We start from the raw sequence: 24290 nt of genomic DNA, 5'->3' as shown, positions 1-24290 counted from the left end.
TGTTTTGATCTGTTTTCAAAAAACTTAGCATTCCTTGGTGACCATTAGCAACCCAAACTCTTAGAAAGGCAAATGTTTATTAGGGATGTGGAATTCCCAAAGTAATTTGATTGACTATTTGAGATACTATAAACATCTGGAAAGACAAGAAGGCCTATCTATGTCTATACTTTCAGTAAATAGAAAAATCCTAGTAAACAGTACCACCAAAAACGTTTTCTTTCTTCACACTTGCTGCAGTGCCTTTTCCAAAAATGAAGACATGGTGGTGCAGAGTCTGACCATGAAGAGTAGTAAATATATTACTCCACAGTGCTCACCATATTAATTGTATAGCCACTGTACGAATATCTCAATCGAACTGTTTACCACATGTGTTAAATAAATTCCAGGCCGTGCCATGCTGAAGATCTAATTTAAGTGAAAGTTGAAGATAACAAACATGTTAATTATCTGTGATATATTATAAACTAGGTGTAAGTGGGCTTTCACTTTCATGGGACCCAAGCATTTATTCAACAACAACAGATGGCCCAATATAATAAGGCTTACTAGCTGAATATCCATTTTTAAATACACATGACTTGCTGTTCAGGCCGGCAAACTCCAGTGGGATGAAAAAGGTGACAGTTCCAAGACCAGGGCTGAACTTCGCTTTGTGACGTACTTTCAGTGTCTCAAAGCTAAAGTAATTGTAGAAGGAACGACACGCTAAGTTATTGTTTTATTCCCTGTACACATATTCACATGGATTCTTGTTGGCATGTGATGATAATACAGTTGGATTTTACAACAAAAATGTGTATTGTGTGTATAAATCTACTTTTTTTTTTACACCCACACCGAAGAGCCTCTCTTAGTAGAGCTGCTCGGCCAGCTGCAACACAGGTACCGACACAGACTCTCTCAAAGGGCCATCCATGTGCTTCTAGTGACTGTCAATGCTCCACCAGAGTCTCTGCCTTTCCAGCAGAGTCAAAAAGAGTCAATAACTTCTCATGGCTGGTTAGTTATCAGCCACGCGTCATATCTTTCATTTAAAACTATGGCAGTTAGTTCAGCTGTGACTCACAGGGATACACTCTTTTTTTTGTTTTGTTTTTCTATGTAAACAACCTTTCAATTATGTTTAGATAAGTTATACATAGATCATGTCATATACAGTTTGTGTGGATATGTGCAAATTCTGGAATCAGAATGCCGTGGTTGGTGTGGATTTTCTGGCTATATTTATTTAAACTTCTCAATATTCAAAACTGACCTTTAAATCTAAACCTGACTTAAGAACTGAAATAAAAAAGGCAATATCATCTCTAATTACCAGAAGATATTAATTAATTTTGACATACCTGCTGGGCTCCCAATGTCAGATGTTCATACACCGTTACAGAAGCAAGGAAGTCCTTTAGAAAACTTCCAGTGCAACTCTATTCACAGGTCACTTACTCCAGGGTCTGAAAGAAAACAAAAGAAACACAAATAAGAGCAGACATGGAGAGGGAGCTCACGACTTAGCCAACACAAATGCCCAGTGATCCAGGATAAACATCCTTGAAGAAATGTCAGTCCAAGGAAGAACATTACTGTAAATAAACCACACCACGATAGTAGGCAAGAAAAGACCTGTATGACATATGCACAGAATCCAAGTAAACCAAGCAAGCAAAGAATTTGCCTTGCTTGTTCAACTTGATCATTTCTCTGCCTTAACAGCTGCCAGAGCATGGCTCATTACACCATCATTTGAGTCGGGGAAGACAAGGGAGTAGCATTTGCAGGGCTCATGCCATTTAACTTATTGGTGCAGACTTGGACAGTGGCTTTCCCTTACTGACTGACTGACACATTGTTGAAATGTCCACAAGCCATAAAAGCCTTAAATCAGTCAGAATAAGCTAGTCGTCCAGCTGGTCTGACCATACCCAAGGGTGTATAGTGTATTGTAGTGTGTGATGTATATTCTTCATTTTTTGTTTGTCGGTGTCTGATATAATAATTATTTGTTTGTATTATGACTGATGTCTTGTTATAAAGTGCCTTGCGATTGTGCCGCAAACCCAACTGCCCCACAGGGACAATAAAGTTATCTACTACAAATGCACATGAACAACAGTTTAAAAGGCAACACTTGAAACCAAACAACCTTTAAGACATTTTAAGCCTATTTCACAGAAGAGCATAGTGACATCCAACAGATACATTTTGAGCAAACATTACACTCCTTTCCATTAAACCAATCACCAGTACTGCTTGGTTAATCTGCCTGTGCTCACTGTGGTTCTCTGGGTTGACAGCCTTGTTCATTGAGCGGGAGAGAGCAGCACGTTCAGTCGACCGTAAAGCAGCTAGAATTAAACTGATAACTGATTGCAAAGTATCCACAGCATATGTGAAACAACGTTTTACTTGTTCTTGTCACTCAGTATATCTTACCAACGGGCTGCACTCATGGTCTGTAAAAATACGCTTAGGATGCCAAAACTACACAACAACTAAAATGTGTATAAACAAGTCAATGCAATTAAGTTGAAGTGATAATGTGCTATTATTGTACATATTTGTGTTTAAGAATTTAATTTGCTTAGGCAGTAAAAAAAAAAAAAAAAAAAAAAAAAAATACCACGGTTTAGAAAGCTAAGGTTTAGTGATCAACCAAAATTAATGGCAATGATAGTAAAAGCATAATATGCTGTATACTAAAACAATTTGGATATTAATGAATGTGGCCATTTAAAGGTAGCACGGTGATGGGGTAGATGATGGGTAGAATTTTAACACATATGATTGCTGAAAGGTATTTCAGTAAGCGTACAGGCGGTCAGATCTGCTGGCCATCACCTCATCAGGGTGCTGTTATTGACGACGTGGCCTGCCAGAACTTATGCTAGCACCATTCATGCTTCAAAATGATGTGTTCACTGGGTTTTGAAAGCTCATCAATAAAATCCATTCCTTTGACTGGTAGAGTTTGACGACTAGGCAACTCAAAACACATGACAAGGCAGAAACTAGTATTTCATAATGCACATTGTAGTGCTGAGTGGGGCAATAGCTTTGATGTCACTTTCAAATCATAAGTGTCCGCACATCAAGTATTAGTTCTGTTGAAGATTATACTAGTAAAACCTATGAATATTCTTTGTGCTGATTATCACTTTTTTATTTTCTTTATTATGTACATACATTAGCTTAAAGACCCTTTAAAATATTGTCAGTTTTTGCGTTTGTGTGTTACTGTGTTGTTTTTTCATTACTAAACACTGTACATACCTTCACTCTTTCACATATAACGCCATTGATATTAGTGTGACAATTTATAGTAATGGCAATATTACAAGCCAAGAGATTTTTATCAAAGAAACATATCCAACCACTGCAACTGGATTCGTAACAGATTATGAAAGGATGAGGATAAGGATAAGAAAAAATGTAGGTCTTAAAAGACTTAATGCCAGCAGGAATTTACTCACTATATCAAAGTTCAGCAGTACCAACTTGCTCAGTGATTCCACTTGCTAAGCCACATTTGAGCCACTTAAATAGGCCATATCTACTGTGGCTCAAAATTTAATATAATTTCACATGCAATATAGTTTCCTTGAACTCAAATTGTTTGATGCAGTGAGCAGTGGCTGCTGACACCTAAGAAATGCTCACCTCTTCCACTGACTTACCAATACTGCTATTTTCATCCCACCCACTAATCAACCTAATCCACTGTTGAAGGATTTGTGCACCGTGGTACAGAGCAATTGTGCTGCGGCAAAATGAGTGTGGCTTAATTGGAGCAAAGACTTAATGAGGGCCCCTTGAGGATTATCATCTGTGGCTTAGAAATGGCCCAGGTAGTAGAAGACACGGTCAAAAGGATCAGCTAACAGCCTTCCAAATTGGAGTGACATTGCTAAGCTGCAACTGTGCCAATGGAATCTTTACATTTTTATTTTTTTTCTAGGGGGGTCCTTGGAGAGAGGTGAACTAAAGGGAAAATCTCCGAGGAAAATAGGGCTGCAGGACCAAACAGCCTTCTGTTGCCGCTGGAGAAAAGTAATGGAGCATTTACTTATTTATTTTCCCCATTTGATCTTGTAACCTACAATACTAGTGTCTTTGTGCTTAAATTGATTGAAGATTAAGACTGCTAAATATTATAACTGCAATACAAATTAATTGAAAATTATTTTGGCTAAGAAGTTTTCTTCAATAGGAACCAAAATCACAGGGGAACATGATCATAGAATCTGTTTTAAAACATTTTTAACACATTTATTTTCATTATCTTTTAACTGGCCAATTATGTTCCAGATTAATTGATGGATAGAAATAGTGAAAAATGTCCATCCCTTTCAGGTAATATCATCAAATAGCTTATTTTGTTTGACCAATGGTATACAACTTTAAAATATTCAGTCAACCATCAAATATAAGAAAGAAATACAGCAAATTCTCACAATTGATCATTATTTGAGAATGTTTGCTGACCATGTTGGCTTGAAAAATGACAAACGACCAATGTATTATTAATATAGTTGTGGGTTATTTTTCTGTCGATCAACTATCCCATTAATTGACTAATTGTTTCAGCTCTAAACATTTTAATATTGAAACATTTGGTAATTTCTTTGCAGAAAACAAACACATAAGTAGTAAAGGAAATGTTGCCGCCATGACAGAGAGGTAAAGTAGACCCCTGGTTAGCTCTTCAAGCTGTTTATTTCTTTAAGAAGCCTGTCTCCACTTGACAGCAGCAGATCAGACATTACTGACCAAGATAAATGATTGGGCTCTAAAGTCAGATCAATTCAATCTAGCAACTGTCCTCGCCAGGAACAAAAGGCCACACTGTCAAAAAGGCTCAAATCACTTCAATGCTTATTCACTGTCTTTTTGTCCTTGTTACATAAATACCCAATGCTGTGAATATCCTGCTTTTTAAAGTTGAACAGGTGGAATTTTCAAGCTTTAAAGTACTTTTAGTTCATCCGTATCAATACAACTGGATTTTTAATTTGCTTTCTGTTGTATTTTTTTTTTTTTGCCTCTCAGTTTAGCCCTGCAGGCTACAGAAGTTCTGTGCAATAAACCCTTTCAATCACCGACTTGCTTCCGTAAGCCTATGTAGTAGTACCCTACCATTTCCCTGTTGGACTTATGACAAGACTTTACATCCTCTACCATGAATTATTTCACATTTCGATTCAGTGGGTTTCAGGGTCTGAACTCAGCCAGACTCAAGACAGGGTTGCAGTCATCATTTGCAGCAGTGTTACTCAGCCCGCACCCCCCAGCAGCCATTTCATTATGTAGCACAACATGAAGGGCAAGTCGAAGTCTGTGCATCCAATTCAATTGATGACGAAAACATGCCAAAGGATCTTTTTAGGCCCAGTTGCATTTATCCTAAGCTTAATTAAATTGCATGCACAAAAAGGAGCATTAACAACAATAGTCTTGTCATTACATTGTGTTCAAGTATGTTCCTGCATTGACTGAACTCACAATTTAAAGTCACACATTAGCACTGGTTATTCTGTTGTGGATGCATGTTTAGTGAATACAGGAGTAACTCCTTTACTATAATCAGATGTATGGCAAATTTGTATTTTGTACAAACTAATGCAGCTCCCCCTTAAAATATCAGCTTTTTTATTAAGCAGTTAGGTGACAAATTTGAATTACAGAATGCATTCATGATTTAATGAATTTAATGGTTATCTTCCTTTACCATGTCTAAAATATAGAGCTATTAATATTATGGTGAGAACTGCTAAGAGCCTTGGTACAATGTTATGATTTCTTTTGTGTCTTTGGGTCATAATTGAACATATCTGCTATCTCAACAATGGGGACAATAACACCTTTACATTTTTATCTTGGGTGTTTCAAATTATTTTGACATACAGTATATCGTTATTGCTTCATGGTAAATTACATTTTAATGCAAAGAATTGACATAACCAACAGAGTAAAATAAGATTTTCAACTGACTAGAGTGGTTGATAGAAATGACGACATGCTACATATTTTGACACTCTATTAGACAAGTGTAACTCAGCTACATGAAGAGATGGGAAGTAATTTAGTACAAATACTTTGTTACTGTACTTATGTTATGATATTTTTACTTTACTATTTATTTTTGTGCCAACTTTTGACTTTTACTCCTTACATTTTTAACATTAATATCGGTACTTTCTACTCCTTACATTTTACAAAATTGGCTCGTTACTTTAGTTTAAAATAATTTCAGTGGAGTTACCATTATTTTCCGCGTCATCAATACCAAATTCAATCTAATTGGATGGGAATATACGTTGCACTTGACGCACCACTACAAGACGACTCGACAGATTCGGCGGCATTCATTTGCGGCACATCACTGCGGCTTGATGGCGGTAACGTTAGCATAGTAGTATGGACCGCGACATGATTGAAAATGAAGAAAATGGAAATCCCAGAGATTTGGCAGACATGCAGCGAGACATTCCCAATCATCCTTGGCCTTATCTGAGAGAGATGTTTGAGATAGTAGGCATCAAGAATGACTCCTGGCGAGGGTACTTTTACTTTTATACTTGAAGTAAATTTCCAAGCCTGTACTTTGTTACTTTTACTTGAGTAAAAAAGTTAAATCAGTCCTTCTACTTTTACCAGAGTATTTTTTAATACAAGTATCTGTACTTCTACTTGAGTACAGGAAGTGAGTACTTTTGTAATCTCTGGCTACATGTGCATGTGGAGACGCTGCCAGCCTCCTATCCATATTGCCTGGAGTAGCTCTATAAAAAGTATTAACCCTCCCCCATCTTCCTTTTCATCTGTCTCTCTTCAAAGAGAATAAAACAGAATAGACAAAAAGCAAATTCAGCTCTCTTACTTTTTTACACAAACAGGAAAAGTGAATAGCGTAGACAGTATAAAAACATGGAGGTTATTAGTTCAAAAGATCCTTCAAATGTCACAAAGAAATCACGCAAACTTTTTAGTCTGGGGTACATCTTTGCAAGCAGATCTATACGCACACAGCTAGGATGAAACAAACAGAAAGTCAGGAAAGTGTCAGCATTTTAAACATAAACAGATGGAGAAGAGAAGATGAAGGCAAATTCAACTGCCAGACTTAATTAACAATAATAAAAAAATAAAAACATAATAAATGAATCAACATTTAAATATAAAAGAATCAAGGACTATACATTTGGCCAGAAGGATGTGCAAGAGGCAGTGAAAATGTCAAATAAAACATCCCTTGGAAAAGATTACAAAAGGCTGGAACAGAAAAATACTTGTCTTTGGCCCCATGCTGAGAGCTCAGTGACCACGACAGTGTAGCTGTGTGAGTACTTCCCTAAACAAAGGTTTATTGCATCATTGCTTGTAGCACACGGTGTCTGAGTCTGTCTCCAACAGTGTCTCAACCTTGGGACCTTGTTTTATGAGGCCAGTCTTGAACAATTTGCAGAGAGAAGACCAAAGACGGAGCCTGCTCCCACCCCCTCAAGCCGAGCACAAGGGTTATGGAACACAGTGTCAAAAGTTGAAGTGAAGCAGTTCTCCTAATTGAACAACTACAGTACTCCCATCAACATCAACAACTTGAACAGATATTTGTTGTTTTAAACTGAAGATACAAGAAGTGTTTCTTGCTCTACCATTAGAAAAACCAGAGAGGCTTCTTAAGTCCTCCAAGTTCTGAATGGGAACATGTCAGACAGTGCTGCGGTCCTTATGATCTTAAAAATCTGAGGAAGAACTAATCGTTCTTTTAACTTCAATTTCACAGTCTGCTGTCTAGAAAAAAAGTAACACATATTATTGCTTGTAACTAAATACTTATTAAGCTAAATAAAGCTGCTGCCACTGCCACTGCTTTGTACAAAGACGTCCCACAAACAAATCAGTCCGACTATACATAGATTGAAGTAAGACATTTACGATGATTAATTAAATGAATTTGGAATGCCACACAAGTGCTCTTACTTCCAAACCATCTGTAAGCACTTAAACACCAATAGAATGCTGTGTCTTGTGTTGTTTTAAACTCAATTGGGAAGCCTTAAAACTTTAAGTGCAATACGTTTTATCACCTTGGCTGAATATTTTGGTAAATGTTATGGGCGGACAGGTATTGGCTAACAAGTCTAGGCAACAATGAAGTGGAGTAAAAGCATGCAAGTCTGCTGAATTATTTATTGCAAAAGACTTGTTAAAAAAGATTTTAAATTTAAAGTAGCAAGCCTAAATCATAATTCACATAACCAATTAATACATGAAATAGAAAGAAATACATGTGGAGCTTTACCAGTTATACCAATCATAAGCATATCCCTTAGATCACATGTAATTGCTTTCAATAAAGCAGTGCATTGTAGACAATTACTTTTGTTAAAATGACACAGATGAACTGAAAAACATGTATGGGCATGCCTTATGCTTTCATTGTTATGTTTTAACAAAGTGACATGACATGCAGTCACATAATGACTATGAAATGGAAGGAATGGAAAACTAATTTATTTGCATTGTGTTTTATTCTTTTTGTAATTTATGATTTTGTAATGTTAATAAGCACAGTATATACAGAAGACAAACGGTCTCACAGACACTTTAACATTCAGTCTATCCGAAACTCTCTTCATCTCTTTCTTTTTATCGCATGCAGACATGCAATGCTTTATGCAGTACATTTAGCTGCAGGAAGTGATTTAAAACTGCTGGCCTAAAGCCATCACACCCTGCCACACAAGCTCACAGATGACGAGAGACTCTGGGAACCCTGATGTGATAGCACATGCCACCAAATCCACAGTTAATTGGACACTTCCTTCACAACAGGCCTGTGGTAAACAGCAGCAAGCAAATAACAAGGCTAAGACGAGCTTCCAGAATGAACAAGAGGAAATAGCTCAGATAACAAACCCAACAGCAGATGTGTTGTCCTCTGCAGTATATTGTGTTGAGAACAACTCTTCTTTGACTGCATAATCCTCAGCATTCTGCTAAACTGATTAGCCTTCCCATGCTTAACAGCTGGTATCTTAGCCCAATTTGTCCGGCTTGGAAATGTTAAGCAGAATCATGTCTGCTGCATTTTTTGTGCCAAATGGACATTTGTGTGGAGAAAATGGTCAGCAGCCAGGTACTGAGTAAGGATTGCACATGATCAAAAAGGATTTCATGGTAGCAGGTTGAGAGAAAGAAGACTTGTGGAAATATAGCACTGCATTGTGCTGGATCTCAATTTCCATGAGCCAGTCCACATGTGGTTGTTTAACTGTGGGAAGATGTGAGGGTTTAGAGAGCTGTCCAGCTAACTACAAACAGTTGATTCCAGCTGAAGTAAGCGAGTTGCTGGTGAAGAATGTTAAACACCTACCAAAACCAAAGAGACACAAACAGTTTTCTCCAAATGTGGTGGGCTGAAAGGCAAGTAAATATTTGGCATATTCAACTACACAGGGATGACTATGGAGCACCTCAGCTCATAGTCCACTTTGCTGAAAAACTGGCACAAAAAAAAAAAAATCACGCCAAGAAAGCAGCAAGCTGTAGGCATGCATCGGTTTTTAAATTGTCTATAGAAAGTTCCAGATAATAAAAGGATATTTTTTCTGACTATGATGAAAATTTGGAAGGAGGCAAGGAAGCGACTGATGGCATTTCTCAGACCTGATGGCAACTCCAACAACATAAATAATACATCTTTAATAAAAATTCATAATTTTGAGTTTACAATATTAGAATTTGCACTCCTTGCTACAGTAGGCTACATCCACATTTGTTGAGAGTGAGACGATCACATGATGGGGTGCAGCTCAGGCAGCAGTTAGAATGGACTAAGTCATAACTGTATGTGCCCTTTAGTATTTTCTTATAGCATCATGGCTAAACCTCCACTACCATTACTAGTACGAATTGCTAAATATTGAAAATAAACAAACAAGCACTTAATTTGGTTTTGCTCTTTTAATCCACCATGGAAGTTTCACGGACACAAAAATATGGGTACCAAAACTGGCTGTATTGCTGAAACATGTATTAGTGTTTTTCACTTGTTGGTGAAATAAATTTAGTCCTGAGATATTGTTTCCGCTTACTTTAAAATAAAAGTTGCTAGATTTAATGATTTCACTCTTAGTGTCAGTAATTAGGCTAATATGTTGAGTACACAAATATGGAATATCATCATCCAAATAAAAGAAATAAATAAATAAAAAGGTTGGAGGATGAGGATGAGAGGGTAGTATTATTTTGTCCCTCATCATTGTGCCTTTTCCACACCTGCCTCACATTGCCAGCGATGGAAGAAGGAATACCTGCTTTCTGTCAGTTAAACTTGTTCAACTCACACTGCAAACTGCAAAGAGAACACAAATACAAACACACAAGAAGGTGACATAATACAAACTGGAATCTAAGACTGGAATCCTTTGTATGAGGAAGCAGGCAATTTCTCCTAAGCCATGATATGTTAGTCAGGTTCCCAGGCTTGTTAGAAAGTCAGCCTGTGTTAGGTAGTTTTTGTTATAAATCTATGTGAGACCATCAGTCAACCAACAAGCCATTTGTTGGAGAGAAAGAAATAATGCTGCTCAAATGGGTTTTGAATTTGATTAAGTTTGTTGTTGATGTCTTACTCTACAGTAAAGGGTGAAGCGTCATCTGCCTTGTTTATATGGCTAAAATCTTTATTTGTTGCATTAAAAGCATTGGTTCACAGTTCCTTTTCATGGAGTAAAGGTTTAATCACTCCGACTTCAGAACTGATAAACGGCATGGCATTATTTACAGTATTAGATATTTAGATCTGATATAGACCTACATCAACATTCAGAAAGTGTGGTTGCAACAAAGGACTGCTGTTAAAGTTTGCATCAACTGGTTATAGACAGCTGCATTAGCAATGAGAATAGAGTTTCCGCTTGAAAGAAAAGGGCAGAAAATCTACAAGACTCAATTCTTGTTACCTCTGAATTTGCATAGCAGTTCATTACTTTCATCCAGTGTTCCATCGCCCCTTTCTTCACATTAAGGGTGAGGTTAGCAACACAACACCACATCTAGCTTTGTGGACCACACAGCTGAAAATTGACAAACACAGCACTTAAATACACATTAAATGTGAAATTAAATATCACTAAGATTGCATTCTCCCAAAACGATGTATGACTGGCCACAGTGAAAATAAATCAAATCAGAGCTTTTTTTCTTTTTCTTTAGTACTTGAAACATTTTCTATCAACTCAGAGCCAGTCTTGTGAAAATTTAATTTCATGGGTGACAGTGATGCAGATGGGATACTGGTTTCTGGACAATTAGAAATAGGTTATTTTTCAAATAACTTTAAGTGACACCCTGATTTGTCCCTTAGCACTGTGTGTTATTGTGTTTTACTACAAGCAACTGCTTCTCTGTAACAGAAAGTTGTGTGCTCAGTGCTGCTATGAGTTATTCTTGATCTCAAAGCAAATGTCTGCTTCAACTCTGCCCATCTGTTTGACCCATGGACAATTATAAATTTCTAATATTATCATACTTCATATGTTTCATGCAAATCCCTGCCATCAGGGCCAGCACTGTGCCCTCAGGAACCCACAATTCTAGTATTAAAGTTGCGGAATGTTTCTTTCATTTGACAAGATGACTCAGGCCTATGAATTAAGTATTTGTACTTTTGCCTCAACAAATGAGAGTTTGAGTCACGCAATGAAATACAACTGCATCATGCAACTGATACTGTCATCTTTTCATTGTTTCATTCCTCTTATTCTACTGTATATCCTCAACGTTCCCCTTCCAGGATTGCTCCGGTGCCACATCCGCCGGATGCATTTGCATGAAACATATGAAGTATGATAATATTCAGCTTTCTTTGTGTTGGAATTTTAAACTCCGGTGGATTTATGAGGACTATGAGGGCTAACTGCTCCTCAGATCTCGAAGCACTGCCACTGATTTGCTCACAGCACACGAGAAGCCCCGTGGTGAGGTGTTGCGCTAATCACTCCGCCCAAGTATGGACTGTTCTTATATAGCGCTTTTCTAGTCTCAACGACTACTCAAAGCGCTTTAACATTGTACAGGAACACATTTACACTCCGATGAGCAGCTATATTCACTGAACTCAGGGTTCAGTGTCTTGCCCAAGGATCGAACCACCAACCTTTCGATTGGCAGGCAACCGCTCTACCACTGAGCCACAGCCGCGCCACAAGTAGCAGTGCTTTGATTTCTGAGAATATTGTTCCCAGTATGTATATGGTTAGAAGATGGCTGTGTCTCATGCGACCTTGTTATTTGTACACCCTGTGTCTATACAAATCATAACCTGTAAATAGGAAAATGTTGGCATTATTTTGTCACTTATTGGGAGCAGTAGGCTAGATGGAGCAGGTTACCTCCAGGATCTGTGCTAGGCTAGCGGTGGGTGCGCCAGACAGAGTTACGACACGGAGATGAGAAGGGTATGTATGGACTTATCTAACCCTGGGGGATACGGTGAATAAGCTAAAGTCCCAATAAGTTGGCGTGTTCCTTTAAATGTATCATGCAATTTATAAAAGATGCCACGGAATCAGGCAAGGAGACAAGCTGAGAGGGTTCACCTGCCAATTTCAGAAGCTCAGCCCCGCTAATATGCATTGTGGGTATTATTTGTGGTCCTTATTTTTCACCTTTTTCCGACAATAGTTGGTAGGTTAACTGGGCCTATACATTTTGTTTATACTGTTTGATGTCAAGGGGAGATTGTAATATTGTAATGATTATTTGTTTTACTACAAGGATGTAAACATATTTTTGGTTATTATTTCCCTTATAGACATATAACAATAGTTCATTAATATTTGATAAAATCTATTGTGAACATGTTTTTATTCAAAGGCTTTTGTGCCAAAGGAAACTGGGGCAAGAATAACCATTCAACACAGACAGACAATACTAAGCCATGGCATAGACTAAAATACGAAATATTCGAGGAGACAGCACAAAACAACAAGAAATCTATGTCAAGTCTATTCAAGTCTCTCTCCCTGTAAGAAAAACCCGCAGTATGTAGCCTTCCTTTCTTCTTTGATAACTTATTCAACACGGTAGGGTAAAACATTTGAGCAGCTATATTCAAGTGTAACAATAAAGATATCGGTCGGTGAAATATTGAGACATACTAAAACTAAGACCAAATTTGATTGTACTGTAATTACAGCAAGAGACACAAATACTGTTGAACTAATAGAACATAGGTAATGCAACATTGCATTATAGATCTTTGTCATAGTTGTGCTGTTGGACTCAAACTCTAAAGTGATGCATGTTTTTGAGACTTCAATGTTACAAAGAAGCTGGGCACATTTGTGGGTCACACACACAGAGTCCTGCCAAACAAGATATCATAAAGCTCCTGTGTCCACAGAAGCATGATGAAGCAGTTAAATGCTAAGCTAAGGTATGCTTCAGGAAAGAAAGGTTTCAGGTTAAATGAAACCTTTGACAGAACGTTTTCCAGCCAAACAGCAAGTTTAAGAAATCAAGATTGTTTCATAACCCCAGGTCATAGGAAGTGCAGCTATCCTATTGACACACAAAAAGCCCATAGTGCCTTCCAGCAATTGCATCCAAAGAGTGATAAAAACATTTCCATTCAACTCGATACCACTGATATTACAGTTACTAATGACCTTAAACAGTCGTGGCTTAACAAATATCATAATACAAGAGTCCTGATAATCTTTTCATACTTCTGTTCTCTGCCTTGCTTACACTGCTGTTTTGCTGGATTTCTACTTTGCTTTGTTTATTTTGGAAAGGTGGATTTATATGCTTTATGTTCACCCCCAGCCGGCCCCGTCAGACACCGCCTACCAAGAGTCTGGGTCTGCCGAGGTTTCTTCCTAAAAGGGAGTTTTTCCTCGCCACTGTCGCAACAGCCACTGCTAATGCTTGCTCTTGATGGAATTACTGTAATTGTTATGATTTGATACTATAAATAAAATTGAATTGAATTGGATGTTGATCTTTTTGTGATGTACTTATTGGAATTCCAACATCCAAATTTGTTTCTAGGTTTTTTTAAATCAACTTTTCACAGATTACATCTGACATTTCTCACTTTTTTTGTCAGTGTGGTTGATGGTGAGTGTGAACTGTTAATATTTGTTTTGTTTTTTTAATGCCTTGGAGTGCTGACACTGGCAAGATCGCTGCATGTGTTTCACTACTTCTGCTAACACAGTCAAAATCACAAAAATCTGTGATGCCAGTTGGAAGACATCAGCCACCCCAACATATGCTACTTGCAATTACCACTAGTAGGTTGACATTAACAGTTATTGTAGATGGCAGTTTATATTTACAGAGTGTCATCGACACAGCATCAACAGGCTACTTGCCAATAACACATGCTGGCGTATGTACGCAGGTGTCAGGCAATGGATAAGTGGACATTAGAGAAGGGAGGTCCCATTGCAGTGTGTTATTCTTATAAGAAAAATATATTGAATATGTTTCTTGGTTAAAGACATTTTTATTAAAACTTCTTTAAGCAGTATTTGCTGTGGTAGAGGTAGAAAATGCTCCATGTGTGAATAGAAGGCCCCTAAGCAGAATGGGAGTGTCATGTTTCCCGACAGAAATGCTGCAGATTCCATGTGAAAGTATTTCTTACTGGTGCAAACCATTTTGCCACAGGTTTTTAATATGTTTTCCCCCATTTTGGGGGTGGGGGGGTCATTTGAAGTGAAAACCAATGCATCCATGGTTTTTAAAATATTTGTGCAGATCTGAGCATGACCCTGGAGAGGAAGAGCAGAGCTACCATCAGTCAGCTAATCAACTGTGCTGGCATCAAGCACAAAATAGTCAGAGAGGAAAGTAAAGGTGGAGTAGTGGTCTGAATCTCTCAGTGTGGTGAGAGATGGGGGCCACATGAGTGTGGTGAACCTAAGGTGATTGGGTGCATAATGAAAAAAGAAGGAAGTTAAAACGTGGATTGTATCAGATGAAGGGTTATGATGTGGAAAAATATCCGCAACAATGGCTATCCATCCTTTGTGTGTTTCCTCACTACTCTTTCTCACTCCCAATCTGATGGTGATGCTCCTGTCATCTTTACTCCTCTCTTTCACTTGTTTATCTTTCAATAAATAAGAGGTATTATACCTTTCAACTGACAAAACAGTCTTTCAGTGCTTTACAAAACAACACATATGAATGTTCTAAACACAACAAACACAAGTTTCTTCTGCTTTGCCACCTTTAGGTATGGTTAACTCTAAGACAACTAAAAGCACTTGGTTACGATTAAGGAGATGATCACCTAATGCAATTACCCAAGAATAACCCAAACATCCACCCCAATCTCCTCCCTAAACCTGCGTTCACAGATACAGATACAAAGCAGTAGGCAGTCCCTGGCCTCTCATGAAGCTGGAACTCTGTGGGCACGTTGCACTGAGCACGCAATTTACACACTTTGCTCCGACTGGACAGTTGTTTTCTGACATATACAGCATATTACAGACGAGGATATTGTTCATTTCCTGTTGCACAGTTTGTTTCCTGTTTTACCTTGCGGTACGCATTGCTGAAACAGTTTGTATACAAAAATTACACCCGAGATTGCAAGACTGATTGCCATTTTGGTCCTGTATTTGTGCTGGAAGTGGTTCCCACTCCATTATCCGAGCGGATAGTAAGTTGTTAGTAAACAACTCCTAGCTTCCGTTTCTATGAGATTAAAACTCGAATGGCTCTCATCTGATTGTCGCTCACATTGTTTCAGAGGATATTTACATACGTTTTAGCCCATTTCAACTTTTCCCTGTAGTGCCACTGGACACCTTTCACTACAGCACAGCTGGCAGCCCCGGGCTGCAACGCCAGGTCCCATCCACAATGAATAGCAACCTACTGTATCAGCGTTTCAGCTTTAAGTCAATATACTGTATGTGAACTTTGCAGTGGTAAAATAACAAAATAACTTCTACAACACTACTTCTACAACCACACAAGCAATGCTGTTGGTTTACTTTTTTTGGTAAATTAGTAATGTCCCCTTTCGTTACCCACACAAGTTAGTAACTTCAGTCTCCATCTCTCTTTCTTTTTTTCCTCATCGGTCTGTTTTGCTCAGACATAATCTTTACTCTGCCAAAGCATTGCATCAGGAAATGGTGTAGGCCTCCTTGACAAGAACTTGACACGTTGAGGATCAATAAGGAATTGAATCTTCACTGCACCAAAAGTGAAGATACCTTTTAAATCATTGACTGACAACTGCTAACTGCAGGCAGGTCGTGGTATTCTGCCTTTTTTTTTCTTTTCTTTTTTTGCAACCATTACATATAAATTCTTCAGTCAAGAAGAAATAGACTTTTAACACATCTGATCTACAAGTCCCTTTAATCTGTAAAGTCCGTAATTATAAGGTGTTTGTTTGTCAAGTCAATGTTTGGTATTGACTAAGAAGACTCATTTGCAGGTGGCTAGCTAAGTTAGTGCTATATTTAAAATTACTCACATTCACTCAAACTTCAATGTCAGTGCGCACAAAAGAAACATCCTGCGTCCACACACTCTCCTGCAAAAGAGTGCTCAAACCTACATGGCTTGTTGAGACTGCAGACCGAACAATGTTTACAGTTTTCTAACCTTGCTGTTGAATTATTCTATGCAGCTCAACAGTACCCCTTGCCTGCTCTGTGTGTAGTACTCTTTAAAAAATATTCATGTTTATTTTTTTCCCCAATCATGTTTTACCTCTTCTTTTGTATTTTTTAAAACACAAATATTGTGATTCCACTTTTATTTTTTATGTTAACAAGAGATTGCACCTATTTAGCAGGGGATTTGCCTGTGAGAAATGGTAATCTCTTAAACATCTCTTAACCTTTTCTCACTGATTTTCTCAAGATACAATGGTCTAGATGTGGACCCTAATTTATTTCCTGATGTGTCGGTGCTTTACTCTTCATCGGTTGCCATTTTGGCAGCGATGCTTCACAGACAACAATGTATTGATTGAGACCACAACTGCTCAAAGCCTTAGCTACCTTTAAATCCATCAGACACTTGCCAGAGAAAGAATCCAATATGGGTATAGGATTTTTTGTAGTTTTATACTGTACATTGCTCTAGTTTCCTTGTATATAATACATCAAATGCATCGATTGCGATATTAAAAAGGACAACGCTCATAATATTGAAAATAGTGTTTTGTCCAGTATTTAAAATAGTCATGTAATGTATCAAAGGGTATCAAAATGAGTTGAACAAGGTACTTTTGTTTCAAAGGCCAGTGCCTCTTCCTGTATAACTTCAGCTAGATCGTTTTTAAGAATAAAGTGAATACATAACTTTAGGCCTCATTTACTAGTAAGGGTCTCTGCTTTGCAATGGGTGTCAAAGGTGAAGATACAAAACAATCCAACATATTGACACTTGTTCCAGTGCCCTAACTTGTGACAATATGGTACTGTTTGGCCTTTTGCCACGCTAACCATTATACCTTTACACAAATCATTAGACAGGGTGATGTAAAGAGCAATGATGGAATATGTAATCTCTGTCCCTTTATCTGGCTGCTCAATTTAATGAGCAGGCAGGTGTTAATGATGATGGAGACCAATACTGGCTCTGGCCAAAGAGCCATGAGCAGAGCGTAATGGGGTGAAAAGCTTGCTTTGGGACAAAAGTAAATTATGGCCCTCAAAATCAATAGTAAGCATGACTAAAAGCCAATGGTGCTTTGCTCCAGTTCTCATGATAATAGGAAGGAAACCAACTGATTACTCCTCTTTATACAATGTTTTATTCAAGTATTAACTTCATTGAACATGGCATTTGCCAAAATAATTCTGGGTGGTATATTAATGCCTAAATAGGTTAGTAAGTGCAATATTGAAAATATATATACACAATGCAAATGGTGGAGCTGACACAACACTCCAAATTAAAATGCAATCAACCCAGATGTAGAACTAACAGCCAGTACCAGTTATATGATAAGTTTACATTTAAGATGAGACTATAAGTGAGTTACGTTTTGTCAAGAAAGATCAGACATCACTACTACCTACTGAAATAATCAAATCCATGATTTAATGTTTGCAATATCGATGTTCCTCTGCTCATATGGATGTCATATGGATGCTTTGTTTTTTAAAGCTAGCTAGTTAGCTTTGGCCTGGCTGGTAGCAGCTTTCTGTGGTAAAAAATGGTTGTGAGATTTTGAGATAACATTGCATTAATCAGGAGATTTAGTTCGTCTTTCACTACCCATGAAAAAGCATGTGCATTACTGTTAGCTGCCGCTTACCGTACTTTTTTACACACGGAGAGCCTCACTTAACAAACCCGGACGGACTAACGTTACTTCACATAAACACGTTGCCCACACGGCTACTTCCTAAGAGGAAGGGTCGGCCGGTAACAATCAAATAAAAGGAGAACAGTGAAAGTTTACGTTTCTATCAAGCAGCTAAAAAGTTTTAGTGTCAACATCGCAACGTCCTGCGATATGACTATCGCTCATGTGCACATCGCGGTGTAGACGATGAAACAAAATATTGTGCAGCCCTAGATTGGCTGAACTGTGGAGAACTACTGTAACTGCTATCCTGTGTTACTCACCAGGTAATAAACGGCTTGTTGGAACCAAAGAGAAAAAGAGTACATGTTTCATCGATATACACAATGCACAAGATTACACAACCGCTACACTGTCAGATGAACTTTTCACTTGCTAGCGATTTATTTAGCATGTTGGCAGGGCATCTTGCTCTGCCAACATAAAACAGAAAAACCAAACACTGGTTCTAGAGAGGGCCAGGTACCTGATGGCCACCATAGGTTTTACAATAAACTTGGAAGGGAAGGGGTATTCAACTGGTTTCAATCTGCAACCTCTCCGCTAGATGTGACTTAATCCTAGACAATGGTCCTTTAATTTCGGGAAAGAGACTTCAGATACAGTATTAGGGGATATATCACTCCGCCCAAGTACTATATTCTTCCGCCTGAGAATATAGTTCCCGGTTTGTTTACAGTTAGAAGACGGCTGTATCTCATGTTACATTATTTTTTGTACACGCTGTGACTCTATAAATCACAACATGTAAATAGGAACATGTTGGCATTATTTTGTCACTTATTCGGAGCAGTAGGATTGCTGGAACCATTCACCTGCATGTTTTGTGCTGGCCTGATGCCGCTGGAGCCGTCAAACAGCCTTACAGCACGCACAGAGATGAGAAGGGTATGTATCGAATTCTAACTCTGGGGGTTACGGTGAATAAGCGAAATTCCCAATAAGTCGGCGTGTTCCTTTAAGATACAGCTACATTGATTGAAACGGCTTCGATAAGGCCAAAGTTGGCTTCAGTGTATCTGTACCCCAAGATTCATTTATGACACATATATCTTAAATTCTTTTTACACCTACCCTAATATTTGCCATGGCAGTTCCTTTTCACTTTGTTTATTTTCAAGCATTTTTTACCACTCTCAATAGCTACACGTCTGTCAATGTCTGCCTGCCTGTCATTCCCGAAGGCACACATACAAGTCATGTCTCCACCATTTATTAAAATGGCAATTGCAAGTTATCCACTAAGGTTGCAGCACTTTTATTTTTTTCAAACATTTTACCCTAAACCTGTTAAATTGTTAATTTAAAGTATTTGTTATTAGTGTTGGGAGTAATGCGGTACAAGAGTAATTTATTCCTTTTTGCTGTAACACAATAATATAATGCATTACTAATAAAATTCCGGTAATATTATACCCGTTACAATCTCCATATGATATCCATCTATCCATCTATCTTTATTGATCCCATGGTTAAAATGTACATGGTACCTGCCAAGTCATACTTCTGTGGTTATTTTGGTGAAAGTAACGCAAAGTAAAAAGTAATGCAAAAGTAGTGTAAAGCATTACAATTCAGAGACAGTAATATTGTAATATAACTAATTACTCTCAAATGACAATTTTGGAATTAACTTGCCCAACACTGTTTGGTGTTACTAGTGGTAGCAACAAGTGTGTGTTTAGAAAGTTACCTACTGCAATATGTTACTAAGGCAGCACCAGCAAAACTTCTATTTTGTTACAGAATGATTGGTAATTTTCTACAAACGCATACTAAGATTGTAATTGATTTATAAATTGCCACATAACCATTTACATTTCTTTATGAAATGGGTCAATGTGTGTGGCCTATCATTTAATTCCAACAATGGCTAGAAAACCGTGTAGGTGAGCAGTGTCACATTACTGCATTGCTGCACACAGTGTATTCTATGATTTTATAATAGCTCATATAAATATGAGCTGTTGTGAGTAGGTGACTTTAATCCTGTTTCTCCTTTCCAGAGGTCTTCAGAATAAGCAAATATATTCTCATGTATACCACTAAAGGAACAACAAAACCCTGGGTAACAATGCCATTACTAATAGATCTTCCAACACACTGGCTAGATCTCAAGAATCTTGGGTTAGCCCACACAAGAGCCGATAAAAGCCCTTCTGTTTCACCTCAAAGGAACATGCTCTCGTAACTCCACCCGGTACAAAGTTAAAGGAAAAAACAACAAATGTAAAGCTTTTCTGCCCCCAATCTATGACAGACACGTATGCTTTCAGTCTCACCTCAAAGGAACATGCTCTCGTAACTCCACCCGGTACAAAGTTAAAGGAAAAAACAACAAATGTAAAGCTTTTCTGCCTCCAATCTATGACAGACACGTATGCTTTCAGAGAAGAGGAACTGTCAGTGGGACTTCTATGGTAATTCAGACTGAACTCACAGGGCCTGGAGGCTGTTACTGCTGACACTATCATGAAATGAGGCCCCAGAGCACAGCGTCATTGTAATTAGTTGCTGTCCGTGTGACATGCTCATTAATGTGCATATTACTACCTTTCTCTGACATTTTCCAATTCTGTGGAAGTAAACATCAACAAATTCATAAGGTGTTTAGGGGTTAGCTCATTAGCTCAACCATAAATGACAGCGGACATGAATGTAGAGATCAGAGAGCTAATGTTTAGAGCTTCACAAACGTTGGGTAAGGTATGTGCATGGATTCAATGAGTACTGTAGAAAAAAAGAGACTTTTCTTTATGCATGGTTCTTATATTCAAATGGAAAAGTTGTCTTAGTTACTAAGTATCTTTTCTGACACTCTTGGCCTGTTTCGTTGGCCTGATTGGTTTGCCTCTGTTTACATCTGCCTTACTGTTCTGTATAAAAACTGTTTCATAAAAGCACCAAATAAAGCCCCAGTTGTGTCAGTGCTTTCTAAGTAACCATTCCTTGGCTGAATTAATTAAGAACAGCATGTAAGAGGATTTAGAACAGTGAAAATAACATAAACTTGCAAACACACTATGATACATTTTAAGTATGTTATCTGTGATACTTTAATGTAAGGACTTTCAGACAGTGGACTGAGCAAACTTTAAAGTAGAAAGCCCATGTGATAGAGGCTATCTACACCTCACAGGCAATCCATTTCCCTTTGTCCAAATGAAGAAAGAGGCTGCAATTTCTGCAGGTAATTGCTGATGTTAATCACAGTCATATTTGAGAGAGGGAAGAACCTCTGCCACTCTTTTAAGCAAGCAAAGCCAGTGGTCAGCTGCCCCTTAACCGCTAAGAGCTTCACTGACTAATTACTCCAGTGAAGCTGCCTACACTCTCCGGAGCACTCTCCCAGCTTCTCTAGCCGAGCACTTCTTTTCTAGTCTCTTCTGTAATCACCACCAGTCCTTATTCAGTTGGGTAAGACCATTATGTTGTCCAAAGATTGTGCCTCTGCCAGATTGTCTCTGCATGTTATGAATGTAGTTGTTTTGAATTCAATCCAGCAGGAGTGACTGACCAGGTGGTAGCATATTTGCTCCATCGTTGTTGTAGTTAACCCAACATCTGTGCCTCTGTTAAATTACTACTAAAAAATAATGAATTAACTAAAAAGAGAAAAAAAATTAATGGGATCTAAATAAAGACATTTTTACACTCCATCGGAGGATTAGGCATTGTGGTTGCCAAATTAATCTGAATTCATTTTGGAAAGCCTAATTATATCACTGTATGTGTGTACACAACATACAGTAAATAAAGGCATTCATACCTCATGCCTCAACATGGTGGCTAATTCAAATGAGCTTCTTTGCTTAATAGGCGGTAGGGTTGTGATCAGAGCAGTTATTTCATTAGTTTCAACAGACATATATCAGCCTCTCAAAGACAAGCATACTATTTTTCATACAGTTTTCAATGAAATGGAGGCCATCTTGCAGTAATATTCAATAGAAACACCAGTAGATGTCTGAAGATAAAATTCTGCTAATTTGAGGAGGAAGGGACAAGCAGCTTTTAAGAAGGGCCAGCATTACACAATTTGTTCCTAGTTCCAGTGACTCTCTACACCATCCATTTACACTCTCTATCCAATTCACTGCCCTGCATGGCCATGTTACAAAGCAATAGTAGGGTATTGATTTTTTTTCTCTCCATTTTTAAACTTGCCTTTATAGTGAACCATCTTTCTGCTGGTCTTTTTTTTAACTTCTATTACAAATAGAGCTTTCATCTGTTAGGACAAAGCCAAGTTTTGTGTCCACACATCTTCTTTAAGACTACCCTGTATCATTAGTGACCTTTGTTGTGTAGAATGATTTTCCACCCCCGCAGTTTTGTAAGACCTGTTTGTATGAAAGAGATCAAAACTGGTGCCTAAAGATGCAGATGGTTAAACTTCCCATTTCGACTGGGAATGTACAGAAAAGTAAACAAGAAAATCAGTATCAGTCAGGTTTGGTTTGGTTTTAGCTTTAGTTAAGAGACATAAATAAATTGTACTGTGTTTTTTGCATGTTTCTTCAGTAAATATAAGTAAAAGCCAATCTGCTTCTGTTCTATGTTGGTTTGTTTGTTTTTTGAAGAACAATATGATTCAAACAACAATATCCTTACTCTCCTCCCAAAATATTTCACTTCAGCACTTTTTGTGACCACTGGTCTACTGTTGAGTTCCGGCAGTTGGCTGTGTCCCAACACCTTGAAAACAATCTATATAGGATCCACTCCCTTCAGGCACTTGGAAAGCACACTTAAATACATCAATACTCTGAGAAATAAGACACAGAACAATGGCTTTAGAGACTGAGAAGTTAGACGGCTGACTGAGATGCCCTTACATCTTATTTAAAGTGTTGCTGCTCAATGCAGTTGATTTCATTGAGGGAACTGCTTTCTCTCTTGTTAAAACATCAAACTGGACAAGATGTTGGGCCAAAAGGTGGCTTCAGGGAATAAGAAAGACAGGTGAACTGCTCTTTCTAAATGAAGTGAATGTTTCGTTTAGTTGCAATTAGTGTTAACAACTATCAGAAATCTTCTAAGTTTCCATTTTAATCGATAGTCATCAAATTCCGTGCCAACATCGACTACAGTGTTTTAACAGGTAGCTTTCTCACCATTAAGACACGTTCTAAGCTTTGAGTTATTTGCTGATTGAGCCAATTGTGTGGGAGGAACTGTATTGACTTTACCCACTATTCAAAATAAATCAACAGTCTGTCAGCATCTGGAAAATCAACAGCACTGCTGTTTATAAGAAGGGGATGAGCAGACTCTATTTCCTGAGGAAGCTGAGATCCTTCAACGTGTCCAGCAGAATGTTGGAGATGTTCTACCAGTGTGTTGTGGCCAGCGCTGTTCTCCTCCACCATCTGCTGGGGCAGCAGCATCGGAGCCAGCGGCACAAACAGACTGGAAAAACTGATCAGGATGGCTGGCTCCGTTATTGGCTGCAAACAGGAAACATTTGAAGCTGTGGTGGAGATGTCACTGAACAAACTGTTATCCATCATGGATAACCCAGACCACCCTCTCCACCCCACACTGGTCCTCCAGAGGAGATAACTATCTCATTACCACACACATTACAATATTGCAGTAGTATGCTACTTGCACACTGGTTACTTCATATTTAATACTATACATATTTTATTGTGTTATATGAACTATGTATGTAGGTTGTACATTTTATTATACACTTGTAGGCCTATGTACATGTTATATATATTTTTATTTTATCTTATTTTTTTTATCTTATTATTATTTCTAGTATATTTCTTGTATTTTCTGTATGTGTGCTAGGTAGTATGTGTGTATGTGTGTATGTCCTTGGTAACTTGTAACTTGCTTGTAACAAAGTAATTTCCCAATTTGGGATTAATAAAGTCTATCTATCTTACTATTATCTATCTATCTATCTATCGAT

At 38.0% G+C, this 24290-nt stretch overlaps 1 protein-coding gene across 4 annotated transcripts in view; it reads right to left on the bottom strand.

Moving 5' to 3' along the window:
- The window catches only part of lingo2 (leucine rich repeat and Ig domain containing 2), a 214769-nt gene that overhangs the window by 158439 nt on the left and 32040 nt on the right, over positions 1-24290 (bottom strand). For all 4 annotated transcript variants that reach the window (XR_003693595.1, XR_003693594.1, XM_028590060.1 and 1 more), the window contains exon 3: positions 1350-1454. The gene's annotated coding sequence lies outside the window, so the exon portion shown is untranslated. The remainder of the gene's footprint in view (positions 1-1349; positions 1455-24290) is intronic.

Source organism: Perca flavescens, chromosome 10, assembly GCF_004354835.1.
Source record: "Perca flavescens isolate YP-PL-M2 chromosome 10, PFLA_1.0, whole genome shotgun sequence".
Classification (NCBI taxonomy): Eukaryota; Metazoa; Chordata; class Actinopteri; order Perciformes; family Percidae; genus Perca; species Perca flavescens.
The sequence above is the reverse complement of the archived record's forward strand: the minus strand, read 5'-3'. Positions and strand labels throughout refer to the sequence as shown.